The following is an 11,403-nucleotide window of genomic DNA, read 5'->3' as shown; positions in this document are numbered from 1 at the left end:
TTGAGCATTGACTGAAAGCACATTTGTTAGTATAAGCTCCAAACCACTAGTCAGAGATAAAAAGACATCTGAAGAAACACTGATCGCATCAGTCTAATACATTGTTAGTCAGAAGCCAAGCTCTACGGTTGGATGAATGGAGCTCTCATTCTAGATCACTACTTACCAATTTTTTGGTCTTGCGAAACGTATTTTATTTCTGGAAACCTTAATTCATTCCACCATAAAATGGAGAAAAGTGTACTAACTTTGACAGTTTCTGTATTCTCTAAGGCAAAGAATGTAAGGTGCTTAAGCAAAAGTAAATTTTTATAGTAAGTGCTCAATACATGCTGGCTATTAGTACTATATTTTAATGCAAAGAACTTTTTTGTGTATAGTAATTACTTACGTCAAATACAGTTTCATGCTGTGACTGACATATTCCTTTTGCGCTAGTAGGCCCGTTAGCAGATTAAAGATCCTGATGTCATCACATTGTTGTGTGTTCAGCTGGGTTACTGGTGAGAATGCTCCTAATGGTTGCTTCAGATTACATCAGCAGAATGCTTACGACTTCAGTACTCTGACTCTGTAAGAGATTTCTGGAAGTGTTCCTGGGATCTCTTTGCAATTTTATTATCATTGGTAGTACCATTTAGGGCTTTCTCAAACTAATTGAGTTGTTTGTGTGCCTGCAATTAATGCACTCTGAAGGTCCCTCTAGTTACAGGTATAAATTTGCGGATATGGCGGAATTCTTAGAAGGCATTTAACAGGTAGTGCTATGGGACCAATAAGCAAGAAGGGGACTGAGAAGCAAGCCAAATGAGCAACTCCCCAGAAAAGTGGCTGTCTCAGTCATCTAAATATGACTTATGTGCCTTGGCTGCTTGAAATTTGAGCCTCCTTCTTCTGACAGCAGCACTGAAAACAGCAGATGGGAGCAAGGATTTCTGATCATATTTAACTTTAACTGTTCCTTGGAGCAGCCAGTGCACCTTTTCTCCTTCCCATCTGTGTAAACAGAACATGCAGTTCTCTGTTCTACTCACATAAAAGACTTTCTCTGAGTTTAAAGTGCTTTATAGTTTAGAACCTTGAAGGAAAATGTATTCCTTAAGGGAATTTTATCACAAAGAAGGGAAATAAAATTGAGGAATTTTTGTATTTGGGCGACCTAAGCGATTTGTTTTTTCACTGACTCCATTCCCTGTTCTAAAGTCATTTGTTTCATGGGTTTTCTAGGTCCCACTTCAGGAGTGCTATTCTCAGCAGGGGTAAATTTGTAAGAACCTAAAACTTCCATATAGCCCAGATGTACACAGATATATCTTCATTCTGTTAAGGGAGCTACAATTTTAGAACAAATCAAAATAAAACCGAATTCAGATGAAAGAATGTTAGACTCTTGGGCATTGGGACAGTAGAAGGGTTTTTGGAACAGAGGCTAGACTTCACACAGGGCCCATTGCACAATTTCAGGGACTACCAAGAACATTTTATTTTATATAAATTTCTCTCCCCTGAGCTTTGCTACAGGAAGTATCATCCAGGAGAATAGAATTTGAATGGCGCTCTCTAGAGTTTGCAACACGTTCCTGTGACTGTGGTTCTTTAAACAGTTCAATTTAAGTAGCTTTTAAATTTTAAAAAAATTCATTAGCAAATAAAGATTGCATATATTTGAGGTATACAATGTAATTATTGGATATATGTAGACATTGTGTAATGATTAGCACAATCAAATTGTCATGAGCTCTTTGTTCATTCAACATTATATATTCTATGCCTGTATGTTCCAGGTATTGTGCTAGGTACTTGGGATAAAAATGCAAAATCAAACAAAGCCTAGATATCCTCTAGACATGTTACAGATTTAAAAAAGTAGTCTCTGGTAGCATTTTCAAGTTTTTCCACGTTAAAATTTAGAAAGATATCAAGCAAGTCACTCTCAGCTAGGAATGAGGTAGGAGAAAAGGCTCTATTATACTTCTGCTTCCCCAGGTCCACAGGGTTTATAGTCTCCTGCTATCATGAAATCATAGCCAGCCATTGGTAGTAAGAAAATATGCTGAGAAGTTTTAACGTACATTTGCTTTTCACATTTCCTAGTACATGAACTTTCCTTTATTCAGTCAGGAGCCTCTGTGGCCTCAGAAAGAATTAGGTTTGGTGTAGCATAAATCCAAAAAGAAAGGTGTCCACGTTGAACAAATGACCTAAGATGTTGGCACTGGCAACAACACCCACATAACCAGAAGCAGCAGTTATACAGCCACAGGAAAAGGAGGAGAGGCTCTGCATGGAGGTGACACTGGCACCCACAGAATCTGCAGTCTAAGTCCAGCTTTGTCTATACCCCACTCCTATCTCTACAGCATCTGCACAAATATCTGTTCTGTTTCAGAGTGGTAGGATGGGAATTTCTGGTGCTCAGACCGTACATTTTGTCAATAAATTATTTAAAAATAAAAACATAAGCATGTAGGTAGCAGTGAAACATACTGGGCAGTTATTAGAATCTTTCAAACAATTTAGTATCTCTGGTTTTAAGGAATGCTACATCATCACAAAATAAGTGTATCCACAGACTTAGAAATAGGAATTAAATATAAGGTGTCATATTTGATAGAAAAGAATACGACTCTCAAATGAAGCTTTGGATAAAACAATTACTGACAAGAAAGGCAATCTTAAAATCATTGTTTCCCTTGTAATGAAAGATACACCAATAAATACATAAACAGATATTTCAAATTTTATTCAAATTATAAAGCCACTTTCAATGTCATGTATGACTTCTATGACTTACAGAAAATGTCAAAGGAAATGTTAGAATTCATTATATAAATTTACATTTAAAATTAAATTTAGCTTTACACAGAACTGATTCGTTTGAAGAGTTAAATATTTTAAGAAAAATTATTCTGTGAAAATAATAGGTTCTAGATGCAGAAAAACATGTTTCAAAAAAAGTATCAAAAATTTATGTTAACATTATCACAACCTAAAAAATACTCACCAGTTCCAGCAGCATTTGCATCCACAGAAAGATCGTTTCAGAAGTAAAAAATTATGAGTATTTGTGACTTATATTAATGATTTACCAAGAGTAACCAATGTTGTTTTCAATTTGTCTGTTAAAAATAAGGTTGCTAAAATTATAAATTTTAATGGTCAAACAGATAAATTTTCAGAAAAGTAATCCATACAAATTTTAAGATCATTCAACAGAGCATATTAGTAAACATTGTTCTTCATGGTATTGTATAAAATTATGACATCAAAATATTATCTCTTTAATTTGTAGTTTCTTTTCTCTACATGTACCCCTATTATTCCATTTTATGAGTAATACAATATTTTTAAACTAAAAATTTTATATGTTTATAGCTTTTAGAACATATTTCTTTGCTTTTTGAACGAAGAGATCTGCAGCTTCATACTGCTATAGGCCCTGCAATCTATGTAGCTGGCCACACACAGAACACACAAATGTAATAAACAGACTTGTTTAGAAAATCTAAGATCAAGGTGCATCTTTACCACTTACTACGTGACCTTGGACAAGTCATATGCTCCTGTCTGCCTCAGTTTCCTTGCCTCTAAAATATGGATATAAATGTATAGTTCACAGCATTCATGAATGTAGGATTTAAAAATAATATAAATATGCAAGCACTTTGTAAATGCTTTAGAATTATCAAAATGTAAAAGTGATATGTTGGACAACTTCCCTAAGTATACCAGAATTACCTATTGATCATGCAAAGCTGAACTTATTTTCTACTGCATGGAAAAGGGCACAGCTTGACAGAGTCTTCATAGCATCTACAAAAGGGGCATTTGGGGCAGATAACTAGAAGGTGTTGGTGTCTGGAGTCCAGTGATTTATGGTGGGTCCTTCCTTGTGGAACTTTAGTTGAGATTTGTCAGATTGGTGACAGCATAGGATTGGTGGACATGGGGAAGCCAAAATTTAAATGTTGGCAAGAAAACAGTTGTTTGATAAAAAGGTGGCTTGCCCAGTTGATTGATCCATTGTCCTCAAAAGGCGGCTGATATAGTAATCTATTACTCAGATAAATTAATATTCACTAAATTCTTAAAGCATTCAGTAAAGGTATTTGCTGGTTTATAGTTTCATCTCCCAGAAAGAGTTTTCTCAAACAAATAATATAGTCATGTTGATGAAGATAGTCTCCATTCTTACTCCTGATATTTAAGCTATATAGATGCAGGAATATCTATTCTCAAGAATTACTACACTTTTCAGTACAAAATATACATTGATATAAATATGATGTAATGTGAAGTTTTGACTATTACCCAATCAATAATCTGAAATAAAACCATCCAGGATTTATCATATCAACGAGCTCATCTTTGTGGGTAAGCTGTCTCCATGTAGGCACAGTTCTGGCATGAGTCATGTGGTCACAATTGTGGGTGAAGCTCTTCCCTGTGACTTGAAAATTTGTAAATTGTAACTAGACACCTGTGCTTACATGCAGCAGACAAACAGATGTTCTTAAAATCCTAGCAAGTTAGCAAATAATCATGTAACCTCATATTACCCTAATTTCACGTTCAAATCTAAGATACCAATTTCAATCCTATAAATACAAGAGATAAAAAGATTCATATTCTCAGGACAACAAAAGCCAGTTATCTAGACCTGAAGTAATGTAAATGAAATTGTTGAATCTGTCATTTGGTGAAGTAAAAGCATCAGTGTATTCACAAATCTGTTTGCATTGTGTGATATCTCAGCTCTACATTTATGATATTTATGATGCAAATTCTAGTAGGCAAAGTGCAAGTGAAATCAATACAATTTTGCTTAGTATTCATGCAACAGATGCCATCTGTACAATATTCTTTGAGATGACGTTTAACAGAACTATAGAAAGTAATGACTGTTCAAATATAAATGATACTTTTGATTTTAACTGAAAAGCAACCCTAAACACAAAAGAAGTGACAATTATGTCAGTTCTGAAGAAATTCCTATGTATTTGAAACTGCAAAAGTTGAAAACACTTATTCACCCATGTAAGCTTACAAAAAGAGCGAGCAGTCATTGTTGTGTCATAAAGAGCTATTAATTTCAGAGACTTCTGCAATAATACTCAAGGAACTGGCAGTGTTTAAGAGAATATTTCATATTATTTTCTAATTGCACCATCAGACGTTTGCCACTCTAATTTCTAATGCCTTAACTCCTCTCCAGTTTTACTGAGATTAATACCTGACAGTAAGGATATACTAGGACTTCCGTTATATGGAGGAATAAAAAATCTAAACAGATGAAAACAACAATCAAAATAGCCACTGATTCTCTGCTCAAAACACCAACTCTGCTGCTATTTTGGGTTTATTTCATGAAATCCTAGGAAAGCAATGCTTCGCGTCTGTACCTTACATTCAATGTTGTAATCACATATGTCCTCTAGACACAGTTTCTACTGACAAAAGAACTAAAAGAGTTGAGCAGCCATAACATATTATTCAGGGCAACAGGGTGTCCCCTAGCAAAGATTGCCTTGTAGAAAGGTTCAGCAGATGGCAGAAATAGCCCCACTCTAGTACAATAAACATTCTCAATTATTGGCTGAAACACCACGAAGGATGAAGGGGATGCAACACAGGCTCCAAAGTAAATCCCTGTGTGTAGCAGCTGCAGAATGTCAGCTGGTAAATTCTTTCTAACAGCTTCTCTTGAAGACTAGATTGAGTAGTATGTCCTCATGACTACAACAATTATACCTTGTTTCTCATATCAACTTATTATTTTTGTTAGTTACTAATTTCCCTCTACTTTTGTATTATGTAGAAATTCTCTTAACTTGCAGATTTTCGAGGACAGAAATAACTAAGTGTGTAATTTTTTTCTATGTTCAAATGAGTCATGAACATCATGGGTGACCTAGACAGTTTCTTTCCCTGGTTAAACCAGACTGGTGTTTAGTCCATTATCATTCTCCCTTACTACCACAGTCTATAACATCATTTGTACTCATCGACTGATGCACAGGATCTAACTGAATGATGCCTAAAATGGGTAGTGGTGAATACTGGCAGAAATCATTACCCCATGACTCAGTTTTAAACTTTACTCAGGAAGGAGCGTAAAAGATGGCAAATGAAATCTGGAAATTGACAACCTGTAAGGAAAAAAAACCAAAAAAACAAAAAAACACCCATCCACTTTTCAGAAGCCTAAAGTCTCATGTAGATTTCTAAATATTCTCATATTTTACTGAAAAGCAAAAATACAGATTTTCAGAGGTTCAGAACTTACTGAAGCTCCTGGCTTTCTAATAGCAAGGATGTCAAAGGGAAAGTTTGAAGATGCTGGCAAGCATATGAAATAAAAGTTGGTGAGCAGGTTTGCATTTTATCCAAAATAGACATGCTGGAGATAAAAGGCATTGACACATTTCAGTGTTTTGCTATTTCAAACACTATAACCAATACAAAATGTTATAACAATTTCATTGCGATTGAAGTGTGAACTTACTTAAAAACCACAACCCATTTCTTGAGCCACCTTGCACAAGTGCGCTACCATCATGCTAAAAGTTACTGCTGTGTTGATGGGAACTTGAATTCCATTTTGCCACTTGAAATCTAGTTGCTAAGTACTCAGTTCAGGGAGCACAAGAGAACTTCTTGAATTGCTGTAGCTTTCTAATGCATATCATGTATCATTGATTTCTTTATATATGAAGGGTAAAAAATAATTTATATCATGTTTTATCAACTAGTCATTATTATTTTGTTTGAATTTTAACAACGTTAAAGCAAAACAGTTAAATAATGTGTGACTTACCTGATGAAATGGTAGATACTACTCTTAAGATTATTTTTTGAAAAATGAAATTGTAAAACTGTGCAAAATAAATTATTTTAGAAGTTAACATTTGTTAAGTAGCTATTAGACCCTAGGGTTTTTCTATACATTATTTAATTTTATTTCCGTCATCTTTCCTTTCTTTTCTCCTTTGCTCTTTCCATCCTTTCTCCCTTTTTCTCTCTCTCTCACACCCTCTTTTTCAACACCCCTTTCTTTCTTCCGTCACTCTTCTTTTCTCAAGTGGCAAAATCAAAGCAAAGCAAATTGCATTATTGGTAGCTGAGGGTGTCCTAATATCACCACCCCCACTGCCATTCCCAGCAGAAAAAACTAATATGGGGAGTTTCACCTTGAGGCCTAAATAGGAGGACAATTAAACTTCCTGAAAATATAAACCTCAATCCCAATTATTTTTTACACTCTAGGAAGCCACATAGTTAACCAAAAGAGTAAGGTCCACCCAGAGCATGGGTAGAAGATGAAAGAGAAAGGAATATTCATGCCTCTAATTTTCAATTTTGGAGTGATCTTAGTTTCCAGTAAGAGAACCAACTGGTCCTTATTAAATATTAAAAAATGGATTAACTCTTTTTGAAGAAACAAAGTTTGGGAGTATGAGACAATGGCTTGAAGAAGGAGTGGAGAGAGCTTTTTCTCTTTCTAACAGGAAACCTTTTTTGTAACAGCATTATATCAAATACGTCAAAATCTGCAAAGCACCAGAATCAATAGATATATAAGGGGAAGCTTTGGGGAAAGAATCATGCTCTTATATAAATGTTGGAATGCAGATTGAAATATTATTAAGCAAATTCAACTGCAGCAGAAATTCTACAATGATAATGTACATTTTTGAATATAATGTGAAATCAATTAGTTTGTCCATATAACTATTTGTTTAACAATTGTATTAATGTCTTATCAAACGTCGGTGTGTCAATCAGGTCGTATTGGAGGTAAATTCTGAGGTACAGTTAGTCATAGTAGAGTTTTATTTGGCATGTAATGTTTGTGAGCAGGGAAATGGTAGAAATAACAAGACTGAGACAAGACAGGGTCAAACTGCAATGAAACATGAGTCTTCACTGAAGCATGTGAAGTTCTGGAATAAAAATTGCCTTATAGAAGAGTTCTTGAGAATATTGAGGAAAATTGCCTCATCCTACTTTCCCCACATGCTCATTAATTAGTTGGTGACTTCCCAAGAACAGTGTGGCCACAACTTAAAAGCTGAGGTGATCCTAAATGTTAGGAACTGAAGGTTGTCAGCTAAGTGTACTTTTTGCCACAGCACAGTGAGTTTTCCATGAGAGATGATCAATGTTGTTCATCTCTATGGCTACCATAACTGGTATTTTTAAAAAGCCAGATTAGAAAATTCTGAAAATGATATATTTATATGAATAGGCCTCATCAGTTGTTTAAGAAAACTTAATTTCGTGTATGGGGGTGTGTGTGTGTGTGTATGTGTTTTCTTTGTCTACTGGTATGTCTGAGATTTAAGAGGATTTGTAGGTTCCTCATTTTAATATTTACTCTGCAGTGTGATATAAAATGATGACTGTAGTAATTCTTCATGAACAATTCTCATCTTCATCTGAGGCCTGAAAGAGATATCAAGGTGTGATAGTGCTTAGCTTGTTTTCATGAAAGTAAGATATTATGATTCCTCTTACATAGAGGTGGGTACCAGAAGATTTAAAGGAATACCTACAACCTTGGATAACCAACTTCATATCTAAAATGCCACCTAGGTAGAGATCCTTCTAGAAGTGTACCCAAACTCCTATAGACTGTAAGTTTGTGCTGATTACAAATATGAAATTTGCTACCTTTTAGGTTTAGCTCAGGAGAAATCTGTATCACATTGGTTCCCTAACTGAAGAAGACAGATGCATTTTTTTTACTCAAATTTGTCCTTAGTTTTCAAGGTTTTATTTGTAGTGATCTGTTGCTCACTCCTGGTTTGGTGCAGAGCGCAAATGGAAATACCATGGGTAAAATGAAATAATTTAAGAAAGTTAGGACACATTGTATGAGAGTTTTATAAGAATTTGACTTCAATTTTTTTATTATTATTATTATACTCTTCAGTTCTGGGATACGTGTCAGAACGTGCAGGTTTGTTACATAGGTATACACATGACATGGTGGTTTGCAGCACCCATCAGTCTGTCATCTACATTAGGTATTTCTCCTAATGCTATCCCTCCCCTAGCCCCTCACCCCTTAATAGGCCCCAGTGTGTGATGTTCCCCTCCGTGTGTCCATGTATTCTCAATCTTCAACTCCCATTTATGAGTAAGAACATGCAGTGTTTGGTTTTCTCTTCCTGTGTTAGTTTACTGAGAATGATGGTTTCCAGCTTCATACATGTCCCTGCAAAGGACATGAACTCAAGCATGTATTTTTATCAGGTACACCAGGCAGAGAGAAATAAATATTCATAGAGAACTGTATACTGAGAAGTTCAGCTAATTGAAAACACTGAGACATAAAATAAGTTGTGCTTTATTGTCTGTAACTCTGAAATTTGAGGGAAATTTTGCCTCAGGTTTGCATGTATAAAATTTGGAAACTCATAATGAATCCTTAAGGTTAACAGGGGCTTGAGTCAAATCTAGCAGGTACTATATCTTCAGAACATAAAAATCTGAGAATATATGAATCTCTGTGTGCAGGTCCACAAAGATTGGTAAGCAGAATTTAGGATTCACCATCTGTGTTTCCTCTAAGAGAAATTTTATCCTTTCTATACATAAGGAATTCTGGTTTTAAATTGATATAATAATGTCATTTTCTCATTGCAAGATTTATCAGCTTCATTTAATTAAACTGAAATCAGAGAAAGGTGAAATTCAGTCAACAATTTCTATCCCTCTATCACCATTTTTTCCATGAAGACTCTGACTTGAAGTGAAAATCACACGAGGCCAAATGTCTCTTCAGGTTTATGGTTACTATTTTTTTTTCTTGGAAAGATTTTCTAGGTCTTTCTATATATACAGTCCACCTTAGAGAAATTTAAGAGCAATTCTAAAATGTGCTATTTTCTAAGATTTAAAATCCCTCTCTCAAAAGCGTCTAGAACAAAAAGTTATTCCTGTGACAGAACTCTGAACATATTGATTCCTTCTGACTTCTATTAATCTTTTCATTGTTGAGAAAGGAATCACAAAAGCTTAATATACCACGTCTTTGTCACACATAGAACTTACCTGTTTCACATGCATTTTCGAAATTACCACTAATTATGTGCACCGTGAAGAAGGACGGGTTTATTTGGGTGTAAGTGTTTAGCAAATTATGATTTGGTACATAATTTAGGAAATTATGAATTAGTCTGTTTCTGATCTTCATAATAATTATGATAATTAATAACTATCATGTATTGAGTAAACTCTATATAAGAAATATGTGGATAGCAATCTCTAATCCTGTAAGAGAAACCCTGTAAGAGAAGATTATCTAAATATTACAGTTAAAAATATTGAGGTTAGTTGATCCAAGTGTTTAGCTGAATTGTGCAAAGCCATATAATTAAATGTCAATGTCATGTTTTGATCCCAGATCTGTTTAGTTTTAAATTCCTTCATTTGTGAATATTGTTTTGCTTGCCATGTCATGCTTGCTTGCCCAGAAATCTAAGGAAAAAGTGCCCTGCCAGGTTTAACTTCTTTAATCAGCCTATCCATTTGTCACTGACTGAAGGGTTGTCCTCTATCAGCTGTATCTTCTTCAACAAAGAGGTACTCTTGTAAAAGTTGGAGATTGAGCTCATTTATCTTCTTGTTCTCAGAAATCCCGTGTTCCTTAGGCTATGTACTAAATAATCAATCACTTATATACATATTGTCTTACAGAGTTCTCTGATTTTTCAAAACTTCTCAGCAATAAGTTTGTGTTAGTAGACCAGATTTCTGTGTCTATGTGTGTGGGCTTGGACAAGAGATTTTTAAAATACATTTTGAAAAACTCACAAAGCGAGTCTCTATAGAAATGAGTACAAAGTAATAACAAGAAAAAGAAAAGTCTCATATATTTAGACAAGAAAATGACTGCATAGATCAAAAAAGGATGTCAGTATTATAGACCTGCAGAAATGTGTACTGTGATATATGAATAGGGCAAAAATTTAATAATGATACTGATCACACTTATTTTTCCTTATATTCTTTAGAAGCAATGTTTAGTGCATATGTTCATACTGGCTTTGGAATAATGTACCTGACTCTACAATACTCTTCCCCATATAAGGGTATTATCTGAAGCCTCATTCATCACTATGTCTTATAGCCATCTGGAGACCCACACTTTGATGGAATTATATTACCTGAGCAGCATACCTGAGCATTACAAGTATTTTTATATAAACAGTACAGTCCTTTCGTCTTGACTCCCTATAGATAGGGTATTAACTGAACTAAGAAAGCAACAGAATAGATTTCAAATTTCTTAACTAATACTTTCTAACAGTAGGTTTTTAAGCATCGGGTTGAGGAATTGAGGGCTTCCATAAAATTCATTTCCTCGGCCGGGCGCGGTGGCTCAAGCCTGTAATC

The sequence above is a fragment of the Theropithecus gelada genome, chromosome 5 (genome assembly GCF_003255815.1).
Source record: "Theropithecus gelada isolate Dixy chromosome 5, Tgel_1.0, whole genome shotgun sequence".
Taxonomy (NCBI): Eukaryota; Metazoa; Chordata; class Mammalia; order Primates; family Cercopithecidae; genus Theropithecus; species Theropithecus gelada.
The sequence above is the reverse complement of the archived record's forward strand: the minus strand, read 5'-3'. Positions refer to the sequence as shown.